A 12,629-nucleotide genomic window follows, 5' to 3' on the forward strand; every position below is an offset into this window, starting at 1 on the left:
TTGGCAATTGGTTCAATCTACCAAATAAAAAGGGTTCCTTGTGTTTTTTCCTGTACCCTACCAACACCCATGTAAACTGTCCCTTTATTAAATTCTCTTCAAATTCCTGCCTTAATCCTGAATAGGAAATAAGTTTGGAATATTTGAGAAAACTGAAGAGGCTAGTATGGCTGGAGCTTGATAAGAAATGGGAAGGAAAGAGAAGATGAAGTTGCTGAGATAGGCAGAGATTAAGTTATGCAGTGCCTTATAGACTATGGTAAGGAATTTGAATGTTATTTTAAATGTAATGAGAAGCAACTGGGAATAGAGGGGAAAGAAGTAATTAAATCTACGTTAAGTCAAGGTAGGAACTTCAAAAAAAAGAGTTGAGCCTCAATGGTTGGATACAATATTGATTGACAGAAAAGAAGGGAAGAACATTTCAGGCAAGGGACCTAGGAGTCCAGTGTAGTTACAGGAAAGAAACTGGAAGGAAACTAGGCCGGAAATTCAAGTTAAAGTTCCTCCAGGAACCTAACATGATGACTATGAGAACTGGGCACTTTCTAATGGTTTGAGGGCTATAGGACCCAATAAGAACTAAATTTTTCACTGGCTATATACTCTAGGACTTTGGTGTCTTTAAAAGATATAAACAGAATAATGAAATCTATTATTTAACTACAATTTTTATCAAACTTAGACAATACCAACATTGTTTAGGTCATTGCTTTTTTCTGATGCTTTCTTCACTTGGCCTAAACTTCCTAATCTTCCCCTTAAAATGGTGTTACTTAGATCTCCCTTAGTCAAGAGTATCTAGATGCCTACAGGTCAGGAGCAGACCTATGGTATGCCTTTCAGGACAATTGGGGCAAAGATTTTCCATGGCCCCAAACCCACCTCCTCTTTCCTTGCTGAGCAGGGTTCCTACTCTCTCAAACACATGCTGTATTTATTACCACCTGCAAACATTTCCTATCTCCTTTGTCTCTCCTTTTTCTCCAACAAACTCAATGTATACCAAAGAATGCAGAATTTGAGTTAATGCATATTTGGGTTATAATTCCGGCTTTGCAACTTACTAGATGAGTGACTTTTGATATATTATTACAGCTCTTTGAACCTTAGTTTCCTCATTTATAAAATGGAATAATAATACCTGCCTTCAGGGAGTACTGAGAGAATGGTTTAAGAGTGATAATGAATCTAGAATAGTACTGGATGCATAAATACTCAATAAATACCCTTCTTTCCTATTATCTCTATACTTTCCTTTCTTTCCTATTATCTGTATACTTACAATAGTGTTACTGCCATGAAATTTAGTACTAAATAATATCCCCAGAAAGTAATCATAGAACTTTTCATTGCAGATCCTAGTTCTGTTATTGTGGGATATTAAACTATCTATTGAGAATATAAACTCAATATAATAATGGGATATTATAAATAATTATAACGACAAAAATTTCTATAATTCACAAATCATTTTCATACTAATTTCTTCATTTTCTTCTAAAATAACCTTATAGGATGGTAGGTCACATATTATTCCTATTTTATAGGTGAGAAAACAGATTGAAGATATTACAAGACTTGCACATGCTCACTCACTCTATAGGGGATGGAAAAAGAAGAAGATCCCAGTTCTTCCAGATTCTTTACAAGGGTTCATTCTACTTGATTCCTAATAGACAGGCATGTGCATTTACTGGCTAAGTCACTTCTCTCCTGAGACCTTCCATTGTCCTAAGGACAAGCTATCGAAGCAGTCTGTGATATATGCCTACTTCACCTCCCCAAACTTACCTCTCCTCATGACTATTCATTAGTTTAAGGAGGAGCCATATTGAACTTGTTGCTTGTTGTTCCTAGAACACAACAAACTGTTACTTTTGGGCACATGCTGCTGCCTTCGCTTGGAATGCCCTATCTGCTCCTGAATACCAGGTAACACCTTTCCTTGAATCTTCCAAGACAACACAAGACTTGCTATACCTAGGAGAGCTTTCTTGGTACCCCATGAAAAAGTGGCTCCTTCATCCTCTGTGCCCCTAGGTACAACCCTGTGACATGCAACTGTGTCTTGAATTTGGTGCAATTGTATTTTCTCTGCATTAGTGTATCTGGTGCAACCCTGTCGATGGACTGTGAGCTTCATGAGGGCAGGGAATATTCGAGCTTTTTAATATTCTCAATGCCCAGCCAGGACTTGGCATGGAGCAGGTGCTCAGGGAATAACTGATAATATGAAGGATGAATTAAGTTTCCTAGGGTATCCTTGGATCTGACCCAGAAGCCGTATGTATTAAAGTATTCAAGGAAAACAGTAACGCACAGACCTTCTTAGGAAGGAGCCACACCTAACCATCTACATATATTAAGGCATGGGGAGCAAAGTGGAAAAACAAACACAAAAATGGAGAAGTCAGCAATTACTGGAATTACTACTCTTTGGGACAAGCCTTGAATATGTTATTTTTCTCAGCAGCAACTCTCTTACCATTTTATCTCCATATGCCACTTGCCAACCCAGACTGAGCTAGCTCTCTTGTGTAAATTAGCCTTAATCCTGATGAAAATGGTTCTGCCAGTGAAAAACCTAGGTTATCCACAATGAAATGCATTTTAAAAGGCCCGTGCACAGACCTGAACATAGACAGGATCTCACAAGTTCTCTGAGCAGTAGTTTTTCTATCTTTAAGGTATAGTTAATGTCTTCCCCTTGCCTCTCCACCAACAAGGCTAACCCTGACATAAAGCAATGGTATGGGAATATTTAAATACTGTCAATCTGCCCTGTTCTGGAACCCATGGGGGAAAAGTTTCCGCTTATGTACTGCAGGGTGATTATGACTCTCAGTAGATACCAGGGCTGTGTCAGAGCTCTGCAAAAGACAGAGGAGAGGGGCTGAAGGGCTGTGTTAGAGGGCTTTACAGGCAAGGGGCCTTGAGTGCCCCAGAGAGTCCATCATTAAGGAAGGCTCATGAAGAGGTAATATTGGGTGAAAGGCAGGGCTTGCTCTTTTGTATTCCAGCACCAAGCACAAAAAAGACATTTGATCATTTCTAGAAGGCAAGGGAGTAAACGAAAAAAAAGGACAGAAGGAAGGGAGGCAAAGAGGAGGAAGGAAGTCTAGGTCCAAACACTTGCCTTTCTTGAAAAGCAGCCTGAATCTAGCATTGGGTTTAATGAGCACTAAGCCCTTCCCATTTCTCACTTATAGACCCAGCTCACTTCAGTGCAATTCCATTTGGTTTACATAATTTACACACAAGGCCTGCTGATTCCTCAGACCCATGCTGAGTGCTGGGAACCCTGATATGAATGAGACGCAGGCTTTGACTTCAAGAACTAAGCTGAGGCAGTCCTAGAAATGGACAATGATAGCTCAATGAGAGTGTTCAGGAGGAATGGGGCACACAGAACGTGGACTGACTACCTCTGTCTGCAGAGGTTGGAAGACTTCACAGAGGAAAAGGTGCTTAGGTTAGGTGCCTGAAGCAAGAGTAAGAGCTTTCACAGGCCAATTAGCAGAGAGGCAGAAGAGGGTTCTAGGCTGAGCTCACACTGAGAGCAAAGGCAGTGGGGCTGGTGGTGATGGTGGTGACAGAACCAGATACTTCTTTCTGGGGAGTCCCAGAGACAGCATATATGGCTGAACAAATGTGGAAGAGGGGGTGGCAGGAATTAAGGCAAGAAAGACAGGATAGGATATGTCCAGCCTCCTCCAGGTGCTGGCAGAAATGGTGTTCCAGGTAAGGAAAACAATACAGCAAAGGCGAGAGGAATCTGGGGCTTGCTGGAGGAAGAATTCATTTACAAAGTCATAGGTTGAAAAGGGTTGTCTCAGAAAGTCATGAGCATAGTTAGAAGGTAGGGCAGGAGAGAATAACCTTTAATATGTGAGGCATCATCTGGCCTTTTTTGTTCTAATTGTCTTGTCTTAGACATCCTCTCTTCACCACCTTTGCCACCCCACCCCATGCCTCGGCTGCATAAATTACAGATACCATAGATAGGACTGCCTAGTTTTGAATCACAACTTTACCATTTATCAGTTCTTTAAACTTGGGGCATTTTCCAACTTAGCTTCAATTTCTATGTCCCCCAATGAGGATAACAGTAGTATTCACAAGATTGTTGTGTTCTTTAATAATAATAGCTAATTTATATTATTTATATTGAGTATTTACTATATATATCAGATCCTGTCCTAAGCATTTTTTGTGTGTATTAGCTTATTTATTTCCTAAACAATTGTTATACTGTAAGTAGTATTCTTGTCCCTATTTTATAGATGAGGAATGCAAAGCCCCAAAAGATTGAGGATGTGGCTTAGGCCACACAACTATAAATAAAAGATTTGGGATTTGAATCCAGGCATTTTGACTCCAGAGCCTATACTCCTAACCTCAGTGAGTGAGATCATCTGTGGAAAGTGCCTACCACTGTGAGACATCACAAAAACTGCAAGTTTGTTACCCAGTGGCTCTGTCAATTTAAATAAATGAGTGTCTGGTTAATGGGTGACTGGATAAACAAGTAAACAAGTGTTGATTGAAAGGGGAAGCAAATAGCTGAAAGGAGAACCCCACCACCAATGAGATCAGGAGGGCGAGGAGTTAGTAGCTATAGGTGGAATGGTGGTGGTTAAGTGTCCCATTTCATGAGATATAACTGGTAATTAAGCACCATTGTCCTGGACCAATGAAGAGAACACAGAGAAGTGCTGTAGAGTCTGTCAAGGGAGCATCATAGGGCCTGGGTGGTCACACTAGGCTCCCCCTGTGTCCCTAAGATTAAGTTCCAGAAGGTAGCCTTTGTCATTCTTCTGCCTCAGCTATCATCATGACAGACGACCTAAAATTCTGACCACAAAGGCACAGCCTGGTGGCAGTGAGCAGTTGAAGAGCACAGCACTTCAAAGCTACAAAGAAGAGGGCTAGGAATGGAGGGAGTCATAATTCATCAGCATCAGTAAGCTTGGAGTGCTGAAGGCAGCACCAAGTTGATGACTTGGTCCTGACAGAGGAGTAGCAAAGGCAAGGGAGTAAAAAGGAAAGGGACATAAGAGGTGGAGCAGAAGAGGAGCTTTTCCATCAACAAATGTCTGCAGACATTAAGTAACCTTCCTCCAAAAAGGTAGGATTCAAACCCAGAGCTCTGTGACTGCAAAGCCTGTGCTCTTTCTCTTCTACTACACTGCCCCAAGACCACACAGGAGGGGACTCTAAGATGTCCATGCTCAGTGTGATGCCACTGCTGCATGTCAGTCTGAGAAAGAGAACCAGTTGACGAGTTGCCACTAGATCTCGTCTACTCCAGATTCCCTATTGTCACCCCCTTTTAATACATTAGAATATCCAGACTCAGAGAGAGGCAGTAACCTGATCAAGGTCATATGGTGGTTATCATCCAGGTCTCTGAGTTTTCACAGCACTTCATGAGAGAAGTTGCTGCCCCTGTGATTCCAGTGAAAACTGTATTTTCAAGGCCAGCCAATGGCTTAAAGGTCATACATTAGGAGGCTTCATAAGCTTGTTTACTTAAAGGAAGAGCGGAAATCTAACTTTAGCCCACTGAGGAGTAAAATTCTGATGTACCAATGCAATTAGGAAAAAAATCCAATGGCATGTTTGAGAAGAATGAAGAGTCTACAGACTTGAAGGAGGGGTAGTGATTCAGGCAGAGAAAAGAGGGGCCTGGCTGGGGAAGGAGGAGGTTTAGGTTCTGCAGGGCCCCCTCTGCACAGCCCGGAGTCTGTGTCCCAAGCAGGGCTATCTTTCTGCACTCTCAGAAGGAATTTGCAAATTGACTTAGAAAAGGAAGTAAGATGCAATATAAAGAACGTGGGTTACAAAATTATGTCAGCCTGGCTTTGCCACTGAGTAAATCACCTCACTCCTCTGGGCCTTGGTTTCTTTATACCATCAAATGGAGGTAATATCTACTTTGTGGGGTTATAGTAGGATTAAAAGTACCATATACACACATAAAGCACCTAGCATGGTTCCTGGAAGATAGCAGGTATTCAATAAACTTGAACTATTACTACACTTACTACTGGTGTTATTACTGTCATTATTTCTATTATCATCTATCCCCATGAAGTGAGAACATGTCATTGGGGTGTTTACATGTTGTTTTTATAGGATTTGCCTATTTTATATTAAAGGAATATACTTTTCCTTCAGGACAGTAGAAATTACTTGACTTTGGGTGTTGAACACACAGTACAATATACAGATAACGTGTTATAGAATTGTACTCTTGAAACCTATATAATTTTATTAACCAATGTAACCCCCCAAAATTCAATAACAAATATATATTTTTTAATTAGACACGTTTCTCTGAAGTGAATGCACTCTTCCACTCAACATACAATCTGCCTGTTGTGAATATACTTCTGAGGAATCATTTATTTGGAACTTGTCACTAAGCCAGACTGAGAACCTCCGGGCCATGTTCAGTAATGCACTTCTGACACTAGTCAGTGGGGCGATCTAAATCCCTCCCCAGCACCTGAGATCAACCAGGGATACTTGTGACAATTGGGCAGCGTGCCTCAGTCCCCCTTTCTCATCTTCAGGGTGCTCTCAAACCCCCTACTTTCTGTACCCACATGTAGAGACAACCAGCTGATCTGAGGAACTCCAGGATTTATGGGTATGGGGTTGTTCTATGGCCCAAAAAGCTTCAAAGCAATCTTTCACAAATTAAATGTTAAACATATACATGGTTAGGCCCCAGTTCCTGGAGCATGGCTTGGAGGCCAGAGCACTTTAGGTGGTGTGATATTTCTTTCACGGTGTCATGCAAGACCGAGCCACCAGAATGGTACTCCCACTTATACTAGACATAGGACACGTCCAGGGCTTTGAGCTACTGATGGTCCACTACTGACTTCTAGGCTTTAGCCATGTATGTAAGCCCAGGCATTGGCTCTTGCCTGTCTATATTCTAATTATGGTGCTGTCTCTGGGATTATAGCAATGGAAGACAGCATGGGTGGCAGCAGGCATCCTTTACCCTGTGTTTCCTCCTGGACAGCAGTGCTAGGCTAATTTTTAGAAGTGGTTATGCCCTTCTCATGCCTATCTTCTCTGAAGTATTTTGAAGTGGTTGTTCTGCATTTCCACAGATCCTTCTGATTATTGTCAATCGATGTGCAGATGCTGTGCTCTCCTAGGTCTTTTAATGTGTGCCACATAAGAACGAGCTTTCCTTGCACAAATGGGACTGTTCTCTCTTAGCACATGGGTCCCTTGCCTATTCTTCTTGCTGATGGTGGTATATGGAAGGCAGTTAAAATTATGCAATCAACATCAAAAAAGAACACATTCTAGGGATGCAGTGATTATGATCCAAAGCTAAAGAGTTAAAAAAAAAAAAGAGGCATGATTGGAAGACATACTGATCTATGTTCATGTTAATTCAATCCTGGATGGTATACTTAACATGACCAGCAAATGAATTATTACTCACATTTTCCTGCATACTTGGGATTAGTCCTGCGTTTGTGTTCACTATCAACAAAGCATCATCAAACTTTTCAGGGAATTGTTAGAAACCCCAGTATTTGTGAGGACACTAATAACAAGTCTCTTTTTGGCCAAACTCTACTTGGACTTCTCTGAACTCTTTTCTCAAGTAGTCCCTGATGTTTGGGTTCCCAGTTTTATCTCTGTATTATCCGATATTAGAAAGAAACCTTCTAAGTCAGTTTAGCCAGAGTCCCCCCCCCCCCCCCCGCCCAGGTCTCAATTAATCAGATTCTTTATCCTCCATAACCCTCCCAGGTGATGTCTGATCACCCTATCCTATCTTCAGTAAGAACCCTGTTTAGTTGGTTTGGCCAGAATCCACCCTTTTCCCTGATGTTTCTTCTTAGTAATTTATAATCTTCTGCCCACTGGCCACTACCCTCCCTCACTCCTTGCTTATCAATTCTCACTTTTCCTTATTGTCTTTGGAGCTGAGCCTGCTCTTTCTTCCCTACTAAAAACTTCATTGTGGTGAGCCCCTTTAAAGTGGCGTAAAGTCCACTTTACCATTCTTTAAGAAGGATCATGAATAATTTTTTTCTTTAACAACACTACGAATAACGGAGTGCCATGAATAACGACATAACCAGCATAAATAAATGGTATTGGGAAACTGCAAACATGTTCTAAAGAGCCATGCGTCATGAGCAATGTCAGTGTTGCTACCTTTCTCTCCAGACAGAAAATATGAAATTAGCCAGGACTGTGCATTTGACAATAAAGAATATAAAAAGATGGTGTCTAGACTTTTAACCTGCAATTATTGAACAATAACCAAATATGTCTCTTCTGTCTTCATTGTTCTAAATTTTTGTCTAAATTCATAAACTTCACTAGAGTCCATAAGTGTTACAATATATTTTTAATATAATTTTTTATATAGATGGGGGATCGCACAAAAAAGATTTACCTGGGACCCTATGTTTCCGAGGTGTGGGCTTGGGCAGGTTGTTCTAAAACATGTCTAGCTAGAGGCTTAACCATGGAGTTTCATCGCCAAAGAGGTAACCAAGGAAAACTCTGCCCAGAGTACTGCCATCCCTCCATTACAGCTGAAGTCACCGCAGGTCTCACCTACAGATATATCATTATCAGTCATTGAAGGTAAAGTTTCAGCCCTGGCTGTTGTGGCTCAGTGGAGTGAGTACCTGCCTATGAACCGCAAGGTTGCTGGTTCAATTCCTGGCCAGGGCACATGCCTGGGTTGTGGGCCAATCCCCAGTTGGGGGCGAGCAAGGGACAACCAATAGATGTTTCTCTCACACATTGATGTTTCTCTCCCTCTCTTTCTCATCCCTTCCCCCTCTCTAAAAATAAATAAATAAAAATCTTTAAAAAAAAGTAAAGCTTCAAAGCAATCTTTCACAAACTGAACATTAAAAATAATGTATATCTTTTTTTCTCAGCTCTACTATATAAAGGAAAAATGTATAGAACGAAGGCTAGAGGGGAAAAGGATAAAATTTTAAGAGTTGCCTTTAAGAAGAGAAATCAGAGAATTTCCCTGATTCATGAGCGCTTCTCACTACTTTCTAAATTTGCTACAATATGCATGTACCACTCTCCCTTTGATCTCTCAGCTCACTGTGCTTTTTTCAACATGCGTCTCTTACTCCTCTGCATGTTTCCTCTAGACTCACTTCTCCCGAACGACTCACGTTCATTGAACTACATCCTACTGACCTTTGAGACCCCACCAGGAGTACCTCTTCCTCCAGGCACCCTTCTGCAACCCCTCCAGGCTGTAGTAAGTGCTTTTCTAATGAGCTCCTCCCACAATACCCAGTAGATTCTTCTCACCTGACATATAACTGGAAGGAGGTCTGCCCCTTTCCGTACCAGCCCGGCGCTGCAGCAAGCCCAGCACTGTGCGCGGCAAATGGCAAATCTTCAAAAATATTTTTTAAGTGAATAGATGGATGAAAAATTTTTTTCAAACTTCTTTTTAAAACATATATACACATGAACAAAGCCTAGGAAGCTCAGGGAAGTCGTTGTTGATGTTGTTATTATTTAGGTTTCTCACTGATGGTTTAAAAAAAATTGTCAATGGTGTGCCTCAGAAAACAAACAGGGAATTGAGAAAAAGTCTGGGAGCTCCCTGGGGGCAGTGTTGGGCGTGTAAGTCCCCGTGAGCACTAGTTCCTCAGATTCCCTGCGAAGAAAGCGGGAGAGATAGGCTGTAGCCAAATAACTGCAGGCCCCCTCTTAAGATTTACAGTGTGTATTAGCATATTCCAATCTTGTACAAAGTCCTGCTGGAAAGAACCTGGCTAATTTATTTTTTTATCCAGTACTTCTTAAATTTATTTAAATATGAATCCTTTGTTTATGTAACACCTATTAACATCTACTTCTCAAAACACTTTGGGAAATGCTGGGTTTAAGAGATAAGGCTTCCAGAAAAAGGAATTATCTGGTTCGTGATGAAGGCAAGAAATAGCAAATGATATGGGAGGGAAAAGACTATATGAATTTTAAAAATATCTATAATGTAACATTAATATGTGGCAGATAGTATATTGAGTATTGTACACACATTAGTTTAACTTTTATAATAAGTTTTAAAAATAGGTATATTATTCTCAATAAAAAGAATTAAGTTCAAAGGGTTAAGTATTCTGGACAGCACCACGTCTGTCTGGGTTACTTCAGACTCTCCCTCTTAACCTCTGTGCCCCCACCATTGAATGACATAAGCCCTTCTTCCCCTGACGGAACAGGTGATGGAAGGGGAACATTGTTTTCCTTTATTCCTCTTCCCTGCTCTCCCCATCTTTCCCTTTCCTTCCTTTCCCTTCTCTCCACCCCCCCTTTATTGCTCAAACTCTGTTTGAGTGTCCATTATGTGTTAGTCATTGTGCTGGGTGGACCCTCTCTAGGGTTTCAGAGATAAATCAGAACTGAAACCTCTCTCGGAGAACCTCCAGTCGAGCCCACTAACTTCGTCAGCTTCTGAGCCCAGAGACAGACTTAAAAGAGGATGGTACGAGATACCACCACGGACTGCAGCAAGAGCATCAAAAAGAGTGATGAGCTTTGGATGGAAGCTCCACCTAGAGCTGCTCCTCACACATTTCTAAGACTGGATCTTTAGAAGAAGCATTTGGCAGCATGAGGGGTGGGTAGAAAGTCTCGTATACAAATAACTAAATGAATGTTGTTTTCATTAACTAGATTTATTAGTGAGAGTTGGAGTAAGCACACCTGTACCCTCCTTCAAATATTCCCTGGAGTTCTGGAACATAAGCAATATGCCAGTCTGGCCACATGCCAAGAAGCTATCTGGGGAAATGAGTATAAAATTTCACTCACACGGGGTTACAAAATATAATTCAGGGCAAAAACTTGATCCTTACCTTCAAACTTAAAAAAAAAAGTTCCCTGAACCTCTCTAGATCATAGTGCCAATCGCACTGTTCTGTGTCTGCCTCCCAGTCAGGGTCAAGAGGTCCTCAGAGAACTGGAAATTTTTCTTCTTTTCTGTCCCCATCCCCAGCTTCTGGCACAGGGTCTGGTATACTATAGATGCTCAATAAATACTTGATGTAGAACAGATGAAAGGGAGGAAGTGGGGAAGAAGGAACACAGGTAGAGGACCCTTGGATGAGATAGCAGAGTTACAGAATATTATGGGAAATTCAGGACTTCGACCCCTGGATCCTCTGGTACCAACTCAGCTTTAGGAAGATACCCACTGCTTCTTCACAACTGCCTCACGGGGTCCCCATCACCAAAGTATCTTGGGCTGACCTAGGGAAGCATTTCTGATCTCTCCTGTGAATACGGAGCCTCAGGCCTGCCATTCTCCTTGTGGGAGACTGTCACTGTGAGAGGAGAGGTGAAGGTAAGGCTCTACTTGAAATTCAACCAGTGCTGCATAAAGAACGATGCACATGAAAAATTGATCATGACATTGCACCCAGGCAAATAGTATTAATAATGCAGTGTTTAAACACACAATATATCCCTCTTAATGATGAAAAGAAACCCAAGGTCACAGCAAATAAAAGTCATTCCAATGAGACCAACAGGAAGGGAGAATTTCTCCAGTGGATCACTCCACAACAGCTTTACACCACCGTCTAGCAGAGGAAGTAGCCTTTCTACCAAGGAAGAGAGCAGAGCCCTTCTCAACAGAAACATTTCTAACTACCAGGCAGTTCCAAAAAAGCAGAACCTGGGGTACTAACCCTCTTTTTATCAATCTCCTCATCTTTAAAATTGAGATTATAACACCTAAGCAATGGGGTTATTGTAAGGATTAGATGATTTATGTAATAGATGAAACTAAATACACAGTAATCCCTATAAATTTTACTTCTGCTTCTTTTAATTTGTTTGATTGAAACTGAAGTTACACAGAGAGCTACTGAATTTTCAAAGGCTCAGGAGAGGTATATATACAGGCAAAGTAAAGTGGACTTCCTAGTACACACCCTTAGAATTTGTCCTGAGCACATTGTCCCTGCGGCCCATTAACCTGACCCCACCCCTAAGGGTGAAGAAGCCTCAGGCTTCTGCAATGAAACCTGACACCAACAAGCAGGTGAGAAGCAGAAGTGGAAAAACACTGGACCAGGAGCTGGATTTTGTCTCCTGTCTGTCAGTAATTCACCACCCCCCCTTTCTGAGCCTTGAATTCCCCATCTACAAAATGAGGGAGCTTTTAGACACCTTCCAGCCCCCAAATCGCAACTCTGAATATTTGCAATCATGTAGGTGAAGCAAGTAACTAAGAGCATGGGATTTGCAGTCTTCTGACAGACCTGGGTTTAAATGCGGCTCCTCCACAAACTTGTAGTAAGACCTTGGTCAAAGCACTTAACCTCTGTAAGCCTCAGATTCCTAAGTGATAAATGAGACAATAACAGTTCCTACCTCAGAGATTTATTTTGAGTACTATAGTAATCCAAGGTGATGTTGCTACTAGGAGGAAAATGTAGAAAGCAAACTCAGGTCTGTTTAATTTCAAAGACCATGCTGTCCACTCTAGTACTGGAGAACACCAGCATAAACCAGTGTCTGTAAAGCAAGGCTGAGTACAATAAAAGCACAGGCATTCTGCTATTGCACGGCAAAGGCAGGAGGGA

At 41.5% G+C, this 12,629-nt stretch overlaps 1 protein-coding gene across 3 annotated transcripts in view; it reads right to left on the reverse strand.

Moving 5' to 3' along the window:
- Positions 1 to 12,629, reverse strand: part of AGBL4 (AGBL carboxypeptidase 4) — a 1,086,758-nt gene that overhangs the window by 530,949 nt on the left and 543,180 nt on the right. The gene's annotated exons all lie outside the window — the stretch shown is intronic.

The sequence above is a fragment of the Desmodus rotundus genome, chromosome 3, assembly GCF_022682495.2.
Source record: "Desmodus rotundus isolate HL8 chromosome 3, HLdesRot8A.1, whole genome shotgun sequence".
Lineage (NCBI taxonomy): Eukaryota > Metazoa > Chordata > Mammalia > Chiroptera > Phyllostomidae > Desmodus > Desmodus rotundus.